The sequence below is a fragment of the Schistocerca serialis genome, chromosome 1 (assembly GCF_023864345.2).
Source record: "Schistocerca serialis cubense isolate TAMUIC-IGC-003099 chromosome 1, iqSchSeri2.2, whole genome shotgun sequence".
In the NCBI taxonomy this organism is placed as follows: Eukaryota; Metazoa; Arthropoda; class Insecta; order Orthoptera; family Acrididae; genus Schistocerca; species Schistocerca serialis.
Window position 1 is genome coordinate 1270952400 of NC_064638.1, and position 22431 is coordinate 1270974830.

At 46.3% G+C, this 22431-nt stretch overlaps 1 non-coding gene across 1 annotated transcript; it reads right to left on the reverse strand.

Moving 5' to 3' along the window:
• Positions 1 to 9389: 9389 nt before the first annotated feature.
• Positions 9390 to 9462, reverse strand: Trnaa-ugc (transfer RNA alanine (anticodon UGC)). The gene has a single exon. It is a non-coding gene; the product is annotated as a tRNA-Ala (tRNA).
• Between the last annotated feature and the right edge of the window lie 12969 nt (positions 9463 to 22431).

Here is a 22431-nt window from a genome sequence, read left to right on the forward strand (position 1 = left end):
TTCAGAAACGCTTTCCTTGCCATTGCCAGTCTACATTTTATATCCTCTCTACTTCGACCATTATCAGTTATTTTGCTCCCCAAATAGCAAAACTCCTTTACTACTTTAAGTGCCTCATTTCCTAATCTAATTCCCTCAGCATCACCCGACTTAATTAGGCTACATTCCATTATCCTTGTTTTGCTTTTGTTGATGTTCATCTTATACCCTCCTTTCAAGACACTGTCCATTCCATTCAACTGCTCTTCCAAGTCCTTTGCTGTCTCGGACAGAATTACAATGTCATCGGCGAACCTCAAAGTTTTTATTTCTTCTCCATGAATTTTAATACCTACTCCGAATTTTTCTTTTGTTTCCTTTACTGCTTGCTCAATATACAGATTGAACAACATCGGGGAGAGGCTACAACCCTGTCTTACTCCCTTCCCAACTACTGCTTCCCTTTCATGTCCCTCGACTCTTATAACTGCCATCTGGTTTCTGTACAAATTGTAAATAGCCTTTCGCTCCCTGTATTTTACCCCTGCCACCTTTAGAATTTGAAAGAGAGTATTCCAGTCAACATTGTCAAAAGCTTTCTCTAAGTCTACAAATGCTAGAAACGTAGGTTTGCCTTTCCTTAATCTTTCTTCTAAGATAAGTCGTAAGGTCAGTATTGCCTCACGTGTTCCAGTGTTTCTACGGAATCCAAACTGATCTTCCCCGAGGTTGGCTTCTACTAGTTTTTCCATTCGTCTGTAAAGAATTCGTGTTAGTATTTTGCAGCTGTGACTTATTAAGCTGATAGTTCGGTAATTTTCACATCTGTCAACACCTGCTTTCTTTGGGATTGGAATTATTATATTCTTCTTGAAGTCTGAGGGTATTTCGCCTGTCTCATACATCTTCCTCACCAGATGGTAGAGTTTTGTCAGGACTGGCTCTCCCATGGCCGTCAGTAGTTCCAATGGAATATTGTCTACTCCGGGGGCTTTGTTTCGACTCAGGTCTTTCAGTGCTCTGTCAAACTCTTCACGCAGTATCATATCTCCCATTTCATCTTCATCTACATCCTCTTCCATTTCCATAATATTGTCCTCAAGTACATCGCCCTTGTATAGACCCTCTATATACTCCTTCCACCTTTCTGCTTTCCCTTCTTTGCTTAGAACTGGGTTTCCATCTGAGCTCTTGATATTCATACAAGTCGTTCTCTTATCTCCAAAGGTCTCTTTAATTTTCCTGTAGGCGGTATCTATATTACCCCTAGTTAGATAGGCCTCTACATCCTTACATTTGTCCTCTAGCCATCCCTGCTTAGCCATTTTGCACTTCCTGTCGATCTCATTTTTGAGACGTTTGTATTCCTTTTTGCCTGTTTCACTTACTGCATTTTTATATTTTCTCCTTTCATCAATTAAATTCAATATTTCTTCTGTTACCCAAGGATTTCTACTAGCCCTCGTCTTTTTACCTACTTGATCCTCTGCTGCCTTCACTACTTCATCCCTCAAAGCTACCCATTCTTCTTCTACTGTATTTCTTTCCCCCATTCCTGTCAATTGCTCCCTTATGCTCTCCCTGAATCTCTGTACCACCTCTGGTTCTTTCAGTTTATCCAGGTCCCATCTCCTTAAATTCCCACCTTTTTGCAGTTTCTTCAGTTTTAATCTACAGGTCATAACCAATAGATTGTGGTCAGAGTCCACATCTGCCCCTGGAAATGTCTTACAATTTAAAACCTGGTTCCTAAATCTCTGTCTTACCATTATATAATCTATCTGATACCTTTTAGTATCTCCAGGGTTCTTCCATGTATACAACCTTCTTTCATGATTCTTAAACCAAGTGTTAGTTATGATTATGTTGTGCTCTGTGCAAAATTCTACCAGGCGGCTTCCTCTTTCATTTCTGTCCCCCAATCCATATTCACCTACTATGTTTCCTTCTCTCCCTTTTCCTACACTCGAATTCCAGTCACCCATGACTATTAAATTTTCGTCTCCCTTCACAATCTGAATAATTTCTTTTATTTCATCATACATTTCTTCAATGTCTTCGTCATCTGCAGAGCTGATACCACATAAATGCTGAAGTCGTACTTTGTAGTACTTGCCTCATAATGTGCGCATGTGTTGCTTCTTTCAATATTGTCCTTTTCTGCCTCAATAATAATACAACACACGGAGCGCTACGTTACGCAATATTACATAATTATAAGGGAAATTACAACAAAAAGAAAGGAACCTTAGGGTTTAACATCCCATTTACGATGAGGTTAATTGGCCTATAGGGAAACATCTCTGCAATTGCCCTAAACGGTTACAGGGAAGTGTAAAAGTGGACGATCACACGAGGATTTGAAACGCCGTCCTCCGGTGTCTTACCAATGCGCAGCCACGGTCCATGTAGGTGCTTCTGTCTAGTTAACGATAGCATACATGCAAAGAAGGCATAGCAGCTGTAACTGTACGATATTATCAGACGTCCCGGTTAGCCTCAGCCCATAGGGCGGTGGACTTCTGTCTGCGCAATTGCTGTTCATGATGTGTAGCACCGGAGGTCCCAGCTGTTTTGATACAGTATCTGTTGTTATTTAAGAGGTCCTCTAGTGGGATATGTCAAGTTGCACTAAAAGTTACTCAATAAGTAGTGCGGCCTCTTAAAACTAGTAAAAGAAAAAGCAGATAGCTACTTGGCTTAGATTTATTGGAAGAACTGATGACGAAAGAAGTGGCTCACGAAGCATTCATTCGACCGATTCTTGGGTACTGTTCGTCGGTCTCGGAACCTTTCCAGTAGTATTCATTGATCAAATAGAGAAAACCGTTAGAAGAGGAACGCGTTTCGTCACGGGATCGCTTACTCGGCGTGAGACCGTTGGGGAGATGCTGATCGTCTCCAGCAGCAGACGCTACAAGGGAGGCGCTGTGCATCAGCGGAAAGATTATTAACAAAATTCCGAGTGCGTGCATTCCAAGAAGGGAAGGCCGACATATCACTTCCTTCTACACACGTCTCTATGACGAGAAAATCGAGAAATCAGACCTGATACGGATGCTTTCCTCCTCCACACGAGTGGCGAATAGAATTGGAAAGGGAGCAAAATTATAGTGGTGCCAGAAATACCCTTCGTCAAACACAGTAAGGTGACTTCCTGAGCGTAGATGCAGACACAGAACACACGAAATTTTTCCGCTGGATAAGTATGAGGTGCGACTGCACAATTTCAATCCACTCAGAACTATTCTGACGAGAGATCAGTCTCTTAAGTAATTAGAGTAACTTAACACGCACGTCCACGCTTGAAAGAGAAGTGATTTCAGTGCACTGACTGCTTTCAGTGCATTCATTTCACGATCTATCTTCCCTGGCAGCAATTGGTAGAAAACATTTTATATGATCAGATTAAAAACTTTAATGCTGCCTGTGTAGCAGTGTGTAACGTTTTTGGTGCGCCTGAGAATCGGGACGTTTATTCTGAAGACGGGAAGTGAAATGCAGAGCAAACACAGCTCTCTGCTACCACGTCACCCTCCTCTGTCATTCTAGTCTTGGCCACAGGCTGCGTGATGAAGCGTCAGCCAAACAGACACCGGCGTCGCTACAGCTAGGCCAACCGCACAGCGCCTCCTTCGCGGAACCGACCGGCATCTGACAGGCCGGGCACTTTTTCTGCACATTCGCAATTTTTCAGCCCACTTTCTTTGCGACAGAGAGGCTTCAGCGACGCTGCAGGAGCAATGCACGCTCGAGGTTTCCGATCTCATTGTGCGGCTAATACCGTGAAAGTAGGAAGCGGCTCACAGAATCGGAAGAGGTCGTCGACCTGCCGCCGGCCAGGGAGGCCCAGTTATGCCTAATTATGGCGGCTGCTCGTAAAAAGCGCGCCGCTAACATAATCTGTGTAATTGCCCACAACGGCCGTGCTCCGCAGCCGATGCCCAAGTCGCCGCTAACGCTGAAAAGGACGTTTCCGGCCATTCTTCCCCCTGTCCGAGCAGTCGCGGGACCATTACTGCTCGTTTCTGAACAGCCACGGCTTTCACGGAATGTTCACAAGTTCGCTGCAACTGTCGAAAACCAAAGTGAAAAAGTCGATAAACTTTGGATTCAGAATGGTGAGTATCACGCATGCGCGTCTGACGAGCAAAAAGAGTGTTACAGCCGAATCACGAACCACCAGTCGGTACGGCGCCTTGCTAGCCCAGCTGCGAAATAAATTCGGGATGATTGACGCTGGTCTTTTGTAACTATTATAGCGCCGTTCGCCAGCAGTGGTGCACGAAAAGCAGGTTAGTCCCACATATGAGTGACTAGATACGAGAACAGCGCCTTACCCAATGCCAGTCTTCATCTCACCGGAGTAAACATACAAAACGTACGCATCACATACCTGTAGGAAACAATATTGGATTACACACCATCTGGGAATGTGAAATAAGCTCCTTCCGAGGCTGCTGCTACGTGCATAAAACTGTTCTTAGATTGTTGCACATTGGAAAGCGAGTGATATCGCACGAAGATCAGCTGAGTAACAACGCTTAGAAAAACCAAATGGCTCTGAGCACTATGGGACTTAACATCTGAGGTCATCAGTCCCCTAGAACTTAGAACTACTTAAACCTAACTAACCGAGGGACATCACTCACATCCATGCCCGCGGCAGGATTCGAACCTGCGACCGTAGCAGTCGTGTGGTTCCGGGCTGTAGCGCCTAGAACCGCTTGGCCACCGTGGCCGGCAACAACGCTTAGAGCTCGATATGTCTGGAAGAGATACAATAGCGGATGTGTAACGGCTGGTGATGGTGAAACGAACAAGGGCACAAAACGGAAGGGTCTGTGTAAGTATTTGTTTTCTAACGTTGTAAGGCCAGTTAAAAGAACTTGTCAGAAATACTGGGAGAGTTACAGTGAATAGGCGTCATTGCAATTCGGCCGTTTACCTCTGAACGGATAACGAATGTGCTCGAAACTAAGATGAAGATACGCGGTATTCAATGTATTTATCAAAGACCAAGACTCGAATCCAAGTACCAGCTTGTCCCAGCAAGTTTCAGGGCTGATGCAAATGTCCAGATGTCGACACTTCAAGAAGAAGTTCCTTCCACCTCGAGATCATTAGAGACAGAGAGCAATCTGTGATTGTCAAGGAAATGGGCCGTGTCCTTTTCCACATGAGCTATCCCGACTCGAAACTTCGCGGCAGTCCGTACGGCGTAGAGCACTGTCCGGGAAAGTAGGTAAGCAGGTTCGAGTCACGGTCTTGCACGCAGTTTTGTCACACACAGCGCAAACTTAGCCAGTCGCACGGCAGCTATTGGGAGCACGCGCGGCGGCGGGCGGATGGGGTGACGTCACGGCGCATCAACTGCCATTAAGCGGGCGCGGCTTCCGCTTGGCCCAGGTTCGGGCGGCCTCGCTGCTCGCCGGCCTGCAGCTCACGGCTGCCTCCTCCTCTCCAGAAAACCACCGCGCTTGCTGTATCTGACGTCGCTACTGTGTAGTCACAGCCATAGGAGTGAGAGGGAACCTACGTCCCGCTAGCACACGTACCGAAGGACAAGAACGCAATATTTCGGTTTAAGATCGTCAGAGACGGAGCACAACCTCGAATTGGACAGAGATCGAGGAGGAAATCAGTCGCGTGCTGTTGTCAAAGGAACGGTACCACTATTTGGCTTACACGATGGAGGGGAACCGTAGAACACTTGGATCTGAGTGACTCGACCAGTGCACCCCTGAACGCGGCTCGTGTGTGTCACCACTACGTCGGCTCTGTCGTTATGTATCGTACGTTGCAGACAAGCTTTCGTGGCCGTAGATGTCAACGCACGCCGAGTGCGAGAGACTCGATCTGTAGGAAGCTGGTTCGAATCCTGGTGGCGGAAGTAATTTTATCAGCAGTATCCAGTCGGCAAGGCGAAGGACTCAGTTTGGTGCAGTTCGCGATCGCCAGACTTTGCGCAAGGGTTCTGGTGTAGGTCTGGAACCTCTGCGCGGTGTCTCATGGGGTCAGGGCGTCTAACAAGTTTTCCTTTCCTTTTATGTCTCAGATATTCAAGTCACACTTAACTGATTGGTCAGAGGAAGGCATCAGCAAACCATCTTACAGTAGGCCTACCCAGAAGATATTATTGAGTACAATGATTCAGCCACTTATTCGAACTGCAGAAAATTTTGGACCTGAGTTATTATACACCGGCATATTTCGTAAAACGTTTTCACGTAACTAGTCAGTCTAATAAAATGAGTTATTTTGTTGTCCGGCCAACAGGCCATAGCTATTCGGTTCATCTCAAGCTGAACGAGACGAGTCTCAGATGTTCCTCTCAAACGGTGGTTGAGGCTGCAAGCTGCTCACGACTGAACGCACTCTAAAGCCTACCAGTATTCATAGACCCACTACCAGATTCTTTACTGCCCTCATTATTTACGTTACTTGAGGAACTGGATTATGATTTTCTATAGGATAACTACGTAAGTGGTGAACACAAAATCTCACTCAGCAACTCTTCACCTATCGTATAACGACTTCTACAGAACTGCGAAATGGTGCCGCGCTGGATTAGCCGAGCGGTCTGAGGCGCTGCAGTCATGATGGACTGTGCGGCTGGTCCCGGCGGAGGTTCGAGTCCTCCCTCGGGCTTGGATGTGTGTGTTTGTCCTTAGGATAATTTAGGCTAAGTAGTGTGTAAGCTTAGGGACTGATGACCTTAGCAGTTAAGTCCCATAAGATTTCACACACATTTGAACATTTGGTGTTAATCATTCCTGATACAGCTGAGATTCTCTCCTGAGATAATACAACTTGCGTGGCTCGAAATGGTCATATGAAAGAGAGATGACCGAGTTAAACTTTCAGTCAATGACGAGAACACATCTTATATCGAAGAGACTCAGCCGCTTCCTTTTAAAGGAACAATTTCGTCATTCGCCTCAACAGATGGAGGGGAAACAACAGGAACCAAAATGTGGATTCTGAACCGGCTTCCTCCCATCGCCAGCCGCTGGCGCTACATTTCGTCGCGCAGTGCGTGGCGCAGGCCGCTCCAGTGCGCATGCGCTGCGCCGGCACTCGGCTCTTAATGCGCCATTGTGTTATGCGGCGGCGGCGGCGGGTGGCGCAACAGCAGAGCACAGCCGGCCGGCTGTCAACGCGGCTCATTGTCTACCTGCGGTGCCTGCCGCGCGCTGCTCTGGTCTCCGGAGCGGCCGCGCCGGCCTTGACACGGCTAATGAGCGGGGGAACTGCGCCACTCGGTCTGCGGCAGCCGTGAGAATGGGCCCACCGAACGCATCTCCCTCGCGCGACACAACACTCTAACTCTGCCAACACTCTCGCCTGCGTTTGTGCAGCCGCCAGTGCTAAGCGTGAACACCTGCCACGTGGATGGATTCAACAACAGCGCCAGAGGAACCGTTGGCGATTCTCTGCGCAAGTTTCAGCCGCTGTTTCTGAAACGCCTCAGCGAGTGGTGGTATGCATGTCACGAACGTTGCAGTGTGATCGGCAGTTAAGTGCTAAAAGGCCAGGCACGTACTACCCATAAGTTGAAAGGCGTAGCTTGCAACACAGATTCTGTCCAAGATTCGTGCGTATTTGGCATACGAAACGTTTAAGAAGAACGAACTACAAACACAGGATCGTTATAGGAGGTGCTTAGATCTTCTGCCCACCACTTGCAAAAAGCAAGAATGTTTCCGAAACATACGTAGTGTAATATCTCAGACTTTATTACAAAGTAAAGTGGCACACGTAGGTGATGCATTCTCCAAGCAATTTACCTTGGATAAACACTTAATCGAGAATTCTGTGGGGCGAAGAAAATCACAAAAATATATTTCGTTTAAGATTGTTATCTGCGATTGCTATTTCTTTCCCACCTGGCAATGTTTGTTAATGAGTAGGCAAAATCAAGCTTCTATACTGGACAAATCCAGCTTTGTCAACATCTTGCCCAGCACAATCATTCTGCAAACAGCATTGAACAGAACTTCTAAATACTTCATCACACTAACAAAGGTATGACACCGGACCATGAAGAAACTGAAATCTTTATCAATAAAAATAGAGCATCTGGCTACATATTAAATAAAGAAACTGAATTGAGAAGCAATTTTTTTTTTCAGAATTTCGAAGACTGACCAGTTCAAAACAGCTAATGAGTCAACCAACGCCGGCAAGTGTGGCCGAGTGGTTCTAGGCGCTACAGTCCGGAACAGCGCGACCGCTACGGTCGCAGGTTCGAATCCTGCCTCGGGCATGGATGAGTGTGATGTCCTTAGGTTAGTTAGGTTTAAGTAGTTCTAAGTTCTAGGGGACTGATGACCTCAGATGTTAAGTGCCATACTGCTCAGAGCCATTTGAACCAAGTCAACCAACCCCCACCTCATCAATGCACCCTCCCCCCCCCCCCTCTATCACCCTCATTCATAACTAAATTGATGTCAATGTAAATATTCTACCGCAGCTTAAATCCTGTACCATACGTCTAAATGTTCAAGCCTTCTACTGTTAAAATAAATCAATACCTCTATACATATTTCCTGCAATAAGCAGAATCTGCTTTAAGTAACATTCCACATCGAGTTAATGGAAGAAAAGAAAAAATCAGCTGTTCATTTTAATTTATTTTCTTGTTGTTTTTAACTGTAAAGCTCATGACCATACAGACAGATGCAGTTCTCTGCGAACACTATAATTTATTTTATTTCACTTCTGGGCATTCATTTTAATGGCAGTTTTCATTAAAAGTATTTGCCCGTGCAATGGCTGTATTATGTGTTAACGTGAAATTGAAGTAAGACACTGGATCATTTTAACTTTATGCTTGTAGTATTTTGTTCACTTATTTCATTTTTGGGCATTCATGTTAACACCACTTTTGTCTAAAGCATCTGCCCATACATCGACTTAATCCCATGCAAAACAAAAACAAACAAAGTCTCTGAGCAAATTATGTAATATCTTCATATGACGATCATTGTAACAAGCAACAGTTGTACAGCACATGCTGGATGCTGGCGAGATTTTGTATCTACAGTATATATACACGGTAGGCAATGAAAACCTCGTAACTCCATCTGTCTGTGAAAACTCGTAACCAGTAACCGATACTCGATAATTAAAGACAGATTTGAAAGTGAAACGATTTCGCTAATCTGCCGGTAATTAGGCTTCCACTACACAGTTACAGCAACTTTCTGTATAACTTTATATTATTTCTAAGAAAAAATTTGCTTCACCTGGAAAATTTAACAAAATAGAGTTACGAGGTTTTCGTTGCCTACGCAGTGGAAACTGATGGATAGATATTAACAACAAAGCCACCCACACTGTAGAAATCCAGACATTTAGCTGCTCTCAGGCGTTGATAAATATCAACGGGGGCAATTGAAAACGTGTGCCCCGACCGGGACTCGAACCCAGGATCTCCTGCTTGCACGGCAGACGCTCTACCGAATGAGCCATCGAGGAGACAGAGGAAAGTGCGACTGCAGGGACTTATTTCTGACACGCTCCCCGTGAGACCCGCATTTCCAACTTGCTGTCCACACACTACATTTGCAGTGCCACTGCCCACTATACTCATTACTCGCGGCAGCCAATCTACCGATTACCGTAAGAGTCTTCACATATTGCGTAGTGCGTCGCGGCGTTGCGCCAGTCACAGCGTCTTCACTGCCCAAGTTCTAACAAACAAAGAGGCCCTACGTTATGGGGTAAATCAAATCGACGACACCTCACTGTCACAGATTCGAGGAGTGCCCTGGGAAACCTAGAAAAGCAGCAGTGGGGACTCCAATACTAACTGCCAGTTAATCGGCCAGAGTGAAAGTCAACATGTCCACTTATTAAGGACCAAGGACGCTCCGGTATTACATGTAACGAGCTGGCGGACCACCTGTCGAAACAAAGTGTGATTGATGGCCAACCTTACTACGGTTGTCTTCCACATACAGATTTTATTGTCGGCGTAAAGAAACACGTTCTTCAAGAATGACGTGACAGATCTCACAACAGTCCAGAGGAAGACATTAAGCTACATTCAGCAAAAAGTCTAGTTCTCGCAAATCAATTTCTTTCGACGTCATAGAACTACTATAAAGCGCACCCGCTGAGTCACGGCTTCTATCCTTCACATCTTCATAGCATGAAAGTTAAGTCACCTCTGTACTGCGAAGTCCACCCATCTGAGATGCAGACCTCAACCACATGATGGGGTGCTAGTGCCGCAAGTTTCTCAGGGCCTTGATCAGAGATGGAATTCCCCACCCTACATCGAAGTCGGACCTGTTTCGGCAGATGTTCGCAACGAACTATGTCACTATTGTCATGTTTCTACAAGAAGCGGACATTCATTTATAAGTCAGATACAAAGGATCCGACGTGAGATGTTATATCCGAACTGTGTTGGATGTATGAGTGTACAAAGTGTACCATGAATTTTAACTGGTCTTAATGTAATTTCCAATGTCTATGTTGTAAACACGAAATATTATACCAAATCTGTAATTTGTCACTTCTCTAGTTAAACGATTAACACCAAATGGCAATAGAAAAAAATTTTTAGAAGTTGAAAAAGACAAACGCCTCGGTGGTTATTCAGAAAAGAACAACGGAAGGATTACTCCCCCAACAAGAGTACGCGATGCGCCTCTGATCTACATCTCTGCGAGTCACCTCACTCTGTGTGGCGGAGGACAGTCTGCGTACCAGTGCCAGTTACCACTTTTTCTGTTCCACCAGCGTATGGTTCGCTGGAAGAACGATTCTGGTAAGCGTCTGTGTGGGCTCGGAACTCTCTAATTTTATGTTGGTGGTCTTTTCGCTATATGCGCGGAGACTCTTCTAGGAAGGCCACTGGAGTTGGCTGGGCACCTCCGTAACGCTCTGCGGTTACTTAATGAACCTGTAATAAAACGTGCCGCTCTTCCTTCAGCTTACACGCATAATCGTAATTTTATACTCGTATAATATCTATCGGCAAATAGAAGATGTCTCAATCGTGTCTCATCTTGTTCGAACAGAAGTTATGTAGCTTTAACATCATCCAATACATTCGAATTTTGGAATATTTTAAAATGCCACAGCTGGTCGCACTTGACAGCGATAAGTAACTGAAGTGGCTTTAGTAGTTCGACAACCTATATTTACAATACAATCTAAAATTGCACTGTCCCAGCTTATGTTTATGGCGCTACGCCTTCTCAGCGAGGAAGGCAGAATAGCTTGAAGGTTGGGCCAGTGTGTTAACTTCTTCCTTTTGAACATCGCAGAACAAGACATTTCGTCTTACGGGATAGGCTCCACATGCCCTAACCTGCAGCACACCTAGTCTGCCCGCAGTAGACGGTAATTGGCGGCGGCTGAGCACGCTACGCGCTACACGCTACAAGGTACACAGCACGCGCGCTGCAAATGACGCCGGCGCATGTTCCGACAAGCGAGCGCGCGCCCTTCTTAATCCCTCGGCCAACAGCGGCGACGCGCTCTGCATAAATTATCCGCTCCCGGCAGACATTATCGTATTCGGCATTCACACTCTGTTGTAATGGCCAGCCTGGGACGAGAATTTATAACGAGACTTGCCGCTCGGATGCGCCCTGGCGCATCGCCCATTCGTGAAAGCTCTGCGCCAGAATTCCTAAGTCAGTTACCGGCGGAAGCCTGGGAAGGCAGCGAACACGCGGCCCGTCGTGGCGACAGGCGACTACTCCTAATCGCGCCCATCACCAGCGCCTCGGCGGCGACCACACGTCCCGTCCATCACATCGCAGCTACTGCTGACCCGCAGGCTGTTAACGCTCAGCGAGCGCCCAGGTAATATCAAATGTTTGCTTTTGAACCAGAAGGCTAGCATAAAATCTGACCGGCATACTCGAAAACCGTGTTCCGCCATCACATCTTTTGACTTACGGGCGGTCCTTGCATTCAAGCGGCTAATACTCCGAGGAAATTCGTTTGCCTCAACGTTCACATGCAAATGGCTAAGGCTGTCGACGTCCGATGCATTTGCTTACCGACACTTGTTAGCCTTAGAAATTTTCTTGTGACGACCAGAAGTGTCTGTTCAGAACAAACCACATCAGCAGAGTAACTGGCTACAGAATAATAATGTACCCGGCTCATAAGTCACAAAAGCACTACAATGTCCCACTACCTCTTCCCCTCACCACGGTATTAGTATGACCCAGGTCAGCCAAACATCCTCGGCTAGTAGTGAGCAGCGATTAGCGTGATGTCGTCACGGTCTTCCAGTCGCACCGCGTTTTGGCTTTGTTGCTCAGCGAGCAGTGGTCCTCTAACAGCAATAAGTATTCCTCTTAACGTGCTCCACCGAGCTTATCCCCGCACCTTTCATCAATTTCTCGATGTACCTTTTGGCAATGTAGAACTCATTCTCCTTGTTTTACTGCCCGATATACTGTAATGCTTTAGTCCAGGTAACGGTCGATTCACTAAGTCTTGTGGTCTTTTTGTCGAGCACCGAGTCACTAGTTACTGGGTATCGATGTCTTCAGTTGACATTTTTACGCTCTAATTTAACAAATAACACTTACAACTGAAATGATAATGTTCTGTACACTGCTTCCGGTAACTATTCTTACTTAATATAATAACATTCATCTTATATTCCCTCAGTTAGCAATGTTTGTTGGCATAACAGTATTACTGCCATGTTTAAAAATACCCAATAATCCAAAACTAACAGATTAGGGCGCAGTTTAAATCACAATGGCACTCACTCTAGTCTGATCATTACCGAAACTCGTAAATGACGATCTAAATTACACACATTAGAAATGGAAAGCAAACTGACGAAATATCGAATCTGCAGAGTTACTTTTTACAAAAAGTAATTACCTTTATAATAATTATATCTCGTGAGGAAACTCAGGAGACGGAATATCGGGAATACATTTCACATTTTTTCAAATTTGTTGGACTGAGTTAACATTGAAACACAAACAATTAAAATGCATGGTTATTCTAACTTACAAAACATATTTCAGCTGTTAAGTTGTTAACACCACTACTCCTTTTGTATTATTGCACAAATAACAGAATGCCCGACGTTCAAAAAACCTCTTCCAGAGGAAAACATAGTCTGAAATATTTATCTACTTAGCAAACTGTTAGAACAGCTTCCGAGTTCAAATTACCAGTACTTGCAAACGCAAAAACAACGATAATGTTTCCATATAAAAACGATGATTATATAAGTATTGAATTAGTTCGTAGGAAATACCGCCGTCTGATACGTTTTATCATAAATATTGTACCTTTCAGTTAGCTTAGCCGGCCTGAGTGGCCGAGCGGTTCTAGGCGCTACAGTCGGGAACCGCAGGACCGCTACGGTCGCAGGTTCGAATCCTGCGTCGGGCATGGATGTGTGTGATGTCCTTAGGTTAGTTAGGTTTAAGTAGTTCTAAGTTCTAGGGGACTGATGACCTCAGATGTGAAGTCCCATAGTGCTCAGAGGCATTTGAACCAATTCGCTTACGTACGGACGTCAAAATATAAGCATCTAGCTGATACCTGTGGTTTTCTGCGATGGTGTGACGTGTAATCTTAACAAGACAGAAGCTTTTTGGGTGTGTTAATGAACAGACGTGAATGTAATGTACCCTGTATATCGAAGCATTGTGAAACTCTCCGGATTATGCAGTGTATGAGCACACCGTGTAGTAGTTAGACTGCCAGTAAATTACTGAAGATCTGCAACAGGATTTTACGGCCAGTGTTTTTATTTCACATAAAGCTGAATCTACTAAACATTATCTACACAGAATTGTTGATCCTATGAAAATTCACAATTCTGTTTCAAAGTGGAAAATATCAACAAAACACGTAATAAGTGAAGTTTCATTTGAAACCTTTAGTCATTCGCGTTCAGTTTCTCATGTATAATGTGAAGGCATGTACACACTCTAGGCGAGGATGTCGAATGTCGTTTCAAAACTCGATGGCCAGAAACTGGCACAGACAGTTTTCCGAACTCTGCGTCTGTCACAATCATTTTATGATGTCTGTAGGTCACCGTCTTCTTAGATCAGGGAGCTCCTTGAAACAATTGCTGGAATCAAAATTAACGGCAGGCTGCTGTACTCTCGAATAATTCGAAAGGTGTGTAATGGAGTTTGAAAGGAGTCTATTTAATTTATTTTTCTCGTGTTTCATTTGGTATCATCATTCACGTCATTTCACTACAAATGTATAAAATATTGGTTTGGTTAATTCTGCCTTTCTGGACTTGTAAAGATATCGACCAGTGTCTAGTTAATATTTTGTGAAAGTTAATCACTCGGAATGTAGATACCCAGAAACGAAGATCGACCACCTCGAGAACAGTAACCGGAGAGGCTCGTGTGGTAAGGAGGATTTTCATAAAGACTCCGGACATGCGCAGGGTCTTCTCATTTGCGCAGTGTTTGCGAGGGTACTGTCCACAGGAGCGGCAGTGAGCAGCGCAGCTCGCGGACAGCGGCTGGCCCGCCAGTATGAGCGGACCCAGCGCGCAGCCGCTCGGACACAACGCGGCGCTGAACGTTCCGGCTGACCCCGCGACGCGGGAGAAACGCGGGTAGCGCACGCCGGCCGTGTGCGGACACGCGGAGCGCGCGCCGCTTATTGAAACAAATGGCCCGTGAAATCGCCTCCCTGTTTATACAGGCGACCTCCCGCCCGCCCGGACAGGTTTCGGCACCCGGCGCGTTCCAGCCACGCGCGACTCCAGGAATAGAACAGATCCCGGCCAGATCTGGAGTGCGACAGGCCGGCACTCCCTCTCTCCGCGGAAAGTGCGGCCGCCCCAAACATCGCAGCAGACACCGAACACAAAAGTCTTCGTATTACGTCAGCACATACTTCAAAACCAGCACTGCTTCATACGCAGTGCGCCGCACATTGCATTATGTAGTGTAATTAGTCACTTACCATCGAATTCTCTCTGAGATACGATACCGTTTCAGAACACGGTTAAAATCCTTTAAGTAGAAAAGTGTGAGTTCACGTAACGACTTTTGTTCGCAACAAACTTTCATCCTTCGCCGGCCGCGGTGGCCGTGCGGTTCTGGCGCTGCAGTCCGGAACCGCGGGACTGCTACGGTCGCAGTTTCGAATCCTGCCTCGGGCATGGGTCTGTGTGATGTCCTTAGGTTAGTCAGGTTTAAGTAGTTCTAAGTTCTAGGGGACTTATGACCTAAGATGCTGAGTCCCATAGTGCTCAGAGCCATTTGAACCATTTCATCCTTCCTTTTACAAATGAGTTATTGAAGGTGAAATGAAATCGTCGAAAACTGTCGCTTTTGGGCGCAGTTACTTCAGAGCATTACCAAGGACAGTGTCAAGATAAAATGTCAGTGTTTAATGAAAAGCATACTACTTCCATAATTAAGAGAGTAAATTTTAACTACACGCTTGTACCACAAAAAACACGAAGACGAACAAGGGTGAAGGTATATACAGAAGCAAAAGCGTCTTAGTATAGCTAGTATAGTGTACATGCTTTCTCAAAAGAACTCTCTGAGAGATAATTGTGAATGTGTGATTACGAATCGGATTCAAGAACGAAATATTATCCCAGTAAGTACAAATGTATTTTTAACATTAACTTTTCGATTGATTTCCCATCTTACTGAGCTCAAATGTCACCCATCATCCAGGGCTAGAAAATATGACACATATATACTTAGATACCGGCACATTTTGCTGATGTATATCAACTTTTAAAACACCAATATCCGCCGTAATTGATGGTTGAGGCAGGATTGGAACCTTGGCCTCCACGATCACCTGCTCTCAATTCTCTGCATCTTTCTGCTGGAGAAACGTACTGCAGAGAAGAGTGCAGCGTCGCATCCAAATGTGAGGGCGACACATGGAACGCCTCCTTTAACAGGTACGAGACTGGTGAAATTTGAGCCCAATCAGAAGGGAACTATAACGGAAAGTATACGTTTCAGGTACGTCTGTACTGATAGGACAATCATATCTATTTTGATAGGACAATCATATCTATTTAAGTCAGTACCGGCTCGTAACCAAATATTCGCTCGTTTATGTACACACATTTACTGAAACGTTTTTGCTTTTATTGTTGTACACTTTCACTCAATTTTCGGTATTAATTACGATACAATCTCTAAGGTCCCAGCCAAGCGTTTAACGTCTCACTGACGCTACATAGTTGGCACCGAGGCAATACATCGGTGGTTCCAGGAGGGCTAAACGTTTTATTAAGAGAAGAAAAATAAATCTTCTAGCTAAACTTCCTGTCAGCAACACTAAATAGAGATGTAGCACAACGCGGATGGATGGGGAAGGTATTTGACACTACCATTTTCAAAGGAACGATCCCGACACTTGCCTTACGTGATTTGGAAACCACGGACTGTCGGAATGGGACCTGAACTACCATCCTCCAGGATACGAGTCCAGTGTGCTAACACTGCAACAACCTTCCCGGTTATCGGAAGGGCGGTGTTAGGAGTCACAAGCCGCCGTCCGGCTTAAAATATTTATAGAAACGGTCCTGAGTCAGCGGGTTAAGAATGAGGTTGCTAATTCAAAAGTACGGGGCTCGATTTCTAATAGAGCCCCGAGTCTTCTCTACCAGTCAATACGACAATGTTTTGTGTAACAAAAACTGCCAAGCTACGCCGTTGAAACCAGCTCGCCAGCGGATGATTGCCAGAAGCCGCTAATCGCAGCCAGAGACGGGCCCGGCGACTACCTGGCGGCGAGCGGCGATGACGCGCCGATAGCAGGCCAGAGACAATGGCGGCGCTTAATTAGCCGGCCTGCACCGCCGTCATTAAATATAATAACCGCTGCGCCCTCCCGCCCCGTCCCGTGCCCTCCCGATAATTAAGTTACAAGTCCCAGTCTGACACCGGCACAAACATTCCATTATGTTCCGCGCAGACGCGGCACGACCGCGCGCCGTATGTAGATGGACCGCCGGCCAATTACGTCCGATGGCCGCCCTGCCCCTGCCTAATGCCACCTGCGATATTGAATCGGCGCAATACCGCTTACACTTTTAATTACGAGCGTGTATCTTTTACAGCATCATTAGAGGGCGGTGTCGTTCTCGACAAGAAAATACTACGCCACTGTCAGCCCCTCGACAGTTATGACCGCCGCGGTAATGCTGAAGCGAACATTATGAGCGCCGGCGTACCTTGTACCAGTCATTACGACCACTTCTCTGTAAGTGGAATACTGCATTTACCGCCCAGGCCTCTTGTGCGGATATTAATTTTGTTGCTAGCGTTATATTAAACACTTGAGCCGAGGTAAAGTACTATTGGAAACTTCCAGTTGACGCAATAAATGACGTAGAATGTTGACGTCAAACATATAAGGGATGAACTGTGTGAGTGAGAGAATCTCTTGTAGAACGCTGATATACATAATTAGAATCGCAGCAAGTGATGGAGCACCAAGGGAATGTCCTCTTCGAGAAAGGCGCCTTCGTCCTAGCCGTCCATTACACCCAGGGACTTGCGTCGTAGTGTACCTCTGCTGTAGCACACTAACGTCCTTCGCTACAATCGTAAACGACAGGCGTAGCTTGGGAGTGACAGGTTGTAACAGCTTACAAGAAAGCTATGTATAGAACAAAGAACTTTCACAAGCTTTACTGTTTCCTGTACAAATATCGCAAATACTACATACACCGTAGGTTTCAACGTTCTGCGGAGTGCTTCCAGTGTTAACTGTTTGGTATTGCTGTCTACTGACGCAGACGTCTTGGGTTCGACTCCGTGTGACCACCTTGTATATTTCTGCCGTAGAAAGCCTGGAACCAGTGCCGCGCTATTTCATCAGTCCGAATGAAAAGATAGTTGAGTAAACAAGCACTTAAATTGATGTACAACCCGTTGAAACGGCGTGAAATCGAAAGGCATCAGTGTGCAAGCCACACGCCAGCTGTTTATTGTTTACCAACACATAACATTAGGTCAGGCACTTGTAGCTTGTGCTCTTCATCATTATCTTTCAGCCAGACCGCTTGCAACGTACTGGAAGATTAAAACCGTGTACCGGGCCAACGCTCGGACCCAGAACTTTGCCTTTCGCTGTCGATGTTCTTAGCGCTGGAGGTATCCAGACACGACCCACGACCTGTCCTGCCTTTCAATATTCACAGAAGCTCTCGCATACCTGCTTACTTACTTGACACTGTATTGATGTTTTTAAAAGTTGCGACTGGCTGCAGGCAATTTTACTGCTGCTGTATTTCATGTTTACAAAAAATTCCGAACCATAGATAACAAGACTGAAATATCGCTTTACAACAAATATAATTAAAAATCTCAAAACGAACCAGTGTAATCAAACGTACAGAATTGATCGAATTTCACATTTTCTGTGCATAAAAAAAAAGACCAGCATAGTAAAGCGATGCTTGCAGTGCTTCAGAATGATCTCGACATTGGGTATGCGTGCAGTGCGGCTTCCTTCTAGAAGTATGTAAGGAGTTTTCAAATGCAAAGGCACTTAACGTCGTACCAAGCAAACCGGTTGAAATCTGCAAATGCCGCTTTGGGGGAACATCTAGACATGCGAGATTAGTGACCGGTGTCGTCACTTCCCCCTCCGAAGTTCAAAGCTGTGCCCTCAGCAAGCAAGGTAATGCTCACCGTCTTTTTCGACGTCCGAGGTCCGATACTCATCAACTTCCTCGAACACGGAAAAACCATTAACATGACGTGTACTGTGAGACACTCCACAGCCTACGCAAGTCCATCAAGAGCAAACGGCCTGGGCTGCTCGCGGAGGGAATGATTCTGCTACGCGATAACGCGCGTCGGCACACGTCCGAGGCAACACCAAGTGTTCAAGTGGAGGGAGCTTGAGCATCCGTTCCACAGTCCCGCCACGACCGTGTTTGGCTCGCTAAAAGAAGATGTCAAGGGGAAACGCTTCAACTCGTGCGACGAACTAAAGGACACAGGAATTCTGGAAAAAGGGAATCCTTCGACTCGTGAAACAGTAACATAGTTGGATTCAGGATTCTGGTGATTACTTTTGAATAAAGACTTCAATTATTCTCACAGTGTTCCTTCGCACCTTTTCTTTTGAACATGGTGTCCCTAATACTTCATACACTCTTCGAGACGTCGAAGAAAGCTGTTTAGTTAGTGACTGCAAGCAAACTGCAAGTATTTTTCTGAACGGACAACAAGCGAGATACAAAATCAAACGATCTACGTTAATTTTTTTAGAGGAATTCTAGAGACCTTGGGAAGAGCAATACAGTGATGTGATATTTATTATAGCTTGTAATAAAACTTGTCGCAGAAGTGTCAAGGAATATGCTTAATGCCAAGGTACTGTGTAGGCTCGCCCGGCCTGTCAGCAGACATCTGGTAACGGTCCGGCACCTGTGCCGCGATGGTGGTCTCCACTTTCGTGGCTCTGAGCACTATGGGACTTAACATCTACGGTCATCAGTCCCCTAGAACTTAGAACTACTTAAACCTAACTAAGCTAATGACATCACAGAATACCCAGTCATCATGAGGCACAGAAAATCCCCGACCCCGCCGGGAATCGAACCTGGGAACCCGGGCGCGGGAAGCGAGAACGCTACCACACGACCACGAGCTGCGGACCCACTTTCGTTTATACCATTTTTTGCCAAAACATTCACTGGAAGTGGAAAAGGAGCCATATCACTGTGCAATCCTTTTTCAGTGTTCTCGAATTCCATCAAAATTCAATAATTCCATTAAAATAGGTTTATAGTACGAGGGTTGCCCAGAAAGAAATGCACTGTAGCATTTTTTTCTTCAACAATTCTGTACTGAACATGATGAGAATTACACACACGAAGGCATGGTGTTTTATCTATGCACCCTATTTTTCCACGTAATCTCCATCCCGTCCTTTGGCTTTCCTCCACTGCGAAACCAGGGCGTCTGGTGCCCCGTCAGTACCAATCCTAGTCCTGCTGGAGGAGCCAGTGCTTCACTACGTGAATCACCTCCTCATTGTCCTCAAAAAGTCTTCCACGAATGGCATCCTTTAATGGCCCAAACGAGTGGAAGTCAGCGGGAGGTGTGTCAGGTGTGAGGGCCGTGGTTGGTCTCCCCGACCGCTGCAGATCGTGGAGCTCCGCCGTACCGCCTGCTGATGACCTCGCCCTCCGTGCCCAGCGACTGACTGTGCTTCTTCTGTTGACAGCAGATGTTCCGTAGACTTTGCACAAGCGTTAGTCAATGTTCCCCAGTCGGCCGGTGTGGCCGTGCGGTTCTAGGCGCGTCAGTCTGGAACCGCGTGCCCGCTACGGTCGCAGGTTCGAATCCTGCCTCGGGCATGGATGTGTGTGATGTCCTTAGGTTAGTTAGGTTTAAGTAGTTCTAAGTTCTAGGGGACTGATGACCACAGATGTTGAGCCCCATAGTGCTCAGAGCCATTTGAACCATTTTTTGAATGTGCCCCACAGTTTCTTTCTCTGCAGCGAGAAATTCAATGATGCCACGTGGCTTGTAACGTACATCACATTGTAGAAACTGTCCTGCAGCTACGCTATTGCCGGAAGTGACGGAAACTTGGTGCGCTCACTCAGGAGACCTAAATAATACATAAATAACGTTTCGCATTAGTAGCATTGTTTTCGGCTGACAAAAAAAATGAGGTGCGTTGCTTTAAGGGCGAGCCTCGTACATTAGAACAAAAAAAGAAGAAGAAGTTAAAATTTTGGCCCTCTCAGCGTACCATCACAAATGGAGTGCCCCTTTTCGAGATCTGCGAGCGCTTACAAACGGACAAGAGCGTCCAGGTTATGCGAGACACTCAACGTACATGGTCGGACGAAAAACGTGTGCCTCATGCGCAAGGCACTCAACTCGAAATGTGGGAGCCGGAGGCGATTTCCAGCTGGAGCGCGCGAGTTGTTCGGGTGTTGGCGGGATGTATCGACACATTGGACAGGGCCGCCACGCCCTGCAGGAAGACAATGGGCCGCGGCCCGGTTTCTGCAGCGGCAGCGGCACTGCTGGGAAGGGAAGGCTAGGAAGAGCAGACCGGTGCACGCAGCGCCAATCACGCGCCGCTATCCGGCCGCCATCGCGTGCCGTGCGAGGCCGGCGATTTTCCGGCAGCGTCCGGCCGGCCGTATAATACCGATGGGCCGCCTGCCTCTCCCATTGTCCGCACACACGGCCGCTCTCGTCTGCTGTCAAGGAACCCCGTACTACGCGGAGAGCTTGCGGCCAAATTTTGACCGGAAGTTTGCTTCGTATCAGTGGCTGCCACTTCCACAAGGTCCCTGATACACTTACACTCACACAGTAAGAATATCTATGGATCGAGCATTTAGATATGCAGAGCACCATCTCTGTCGTCGACGTACACTGCCTTCCAGCTCAGTTGACTACGTGATGCTTTAACCTATGAGAACTAAATGTTCCTGTTTCAGGTACTCAGATTTCCGTCCGTGGCAGCAACAATTATTCGACAATCCTGCTACATGTAAATATGAGTGTATAAACTGTACAAACACATCAAATACTAATGTTTCGTACATAGTTCAAAAAGGTAAATAGCGTTATAATAAAATCACGTGACAATTCTGGACGACCAGCCGGCCGCTGGTGGCCGAGCGGTTCTGGCGCTACAGTCTGGAACCGCGCGACCGCTACGGTCGCAGGTTCGAATCCTGCCTCGGGCATGGATGTGTGTGTTGTCCTTAGGTTAGTTAGGTTTAAGTAGTTCTAAGTTCTAGGGGACTTATGACCTCAGCAGTTGAGTCCCATAGTGCTCAGAGCCATTTGAACCATTTGACAATTCCGGTCTGATGTTTGCGACGTGAGCAATAGGTCATGCGCACTCCATAGGTATTCCTACTTGGTGCCTGTACAGTGTAATCGAAACAAAAATTGGCCTGACAGCTCCCACACAAACAATCTGTTGCTGTCACGTGTCTATGCATCCTATCACATTCAGCCGTGTCCGTCCCGATTTCCAGTGATCTCTCTGCTGCTTAAGTTACGGTGTCACAAAGTGACGAAATCACTTCTCCGGCCAGTTTTACTTCGGCCGCCCTATAACTGGTTATGAACTAAGATATCTGTTAGACCCCAGATCGCACTACGGTCGCAGGTTCGAATCCTGCCTCGGGCATGGAAGTTTGTGATGTCCTTAGGTTAGTTAGGTTTAAGTAGTTCTAAGTTCTAGGGGACTGATGACCTCAGATGTTAAATCCCATAGTGCTCAGAGCCATTTGAAGCCAGATCGCAATACGCTTCGACCCGACGGGTTACAGGACGTGCTATACTTAATGATATGGAAAGGGCGTTGGGCGCGGGGGGTACCACGAAAAGAAAAGTTTGGCACAAGAGGAGATCGTTGCGGGACGCGTGATACTAGTCATACGACTAATGACGCCGCTCTCCTCCACACACACACACACACACACACACACACACA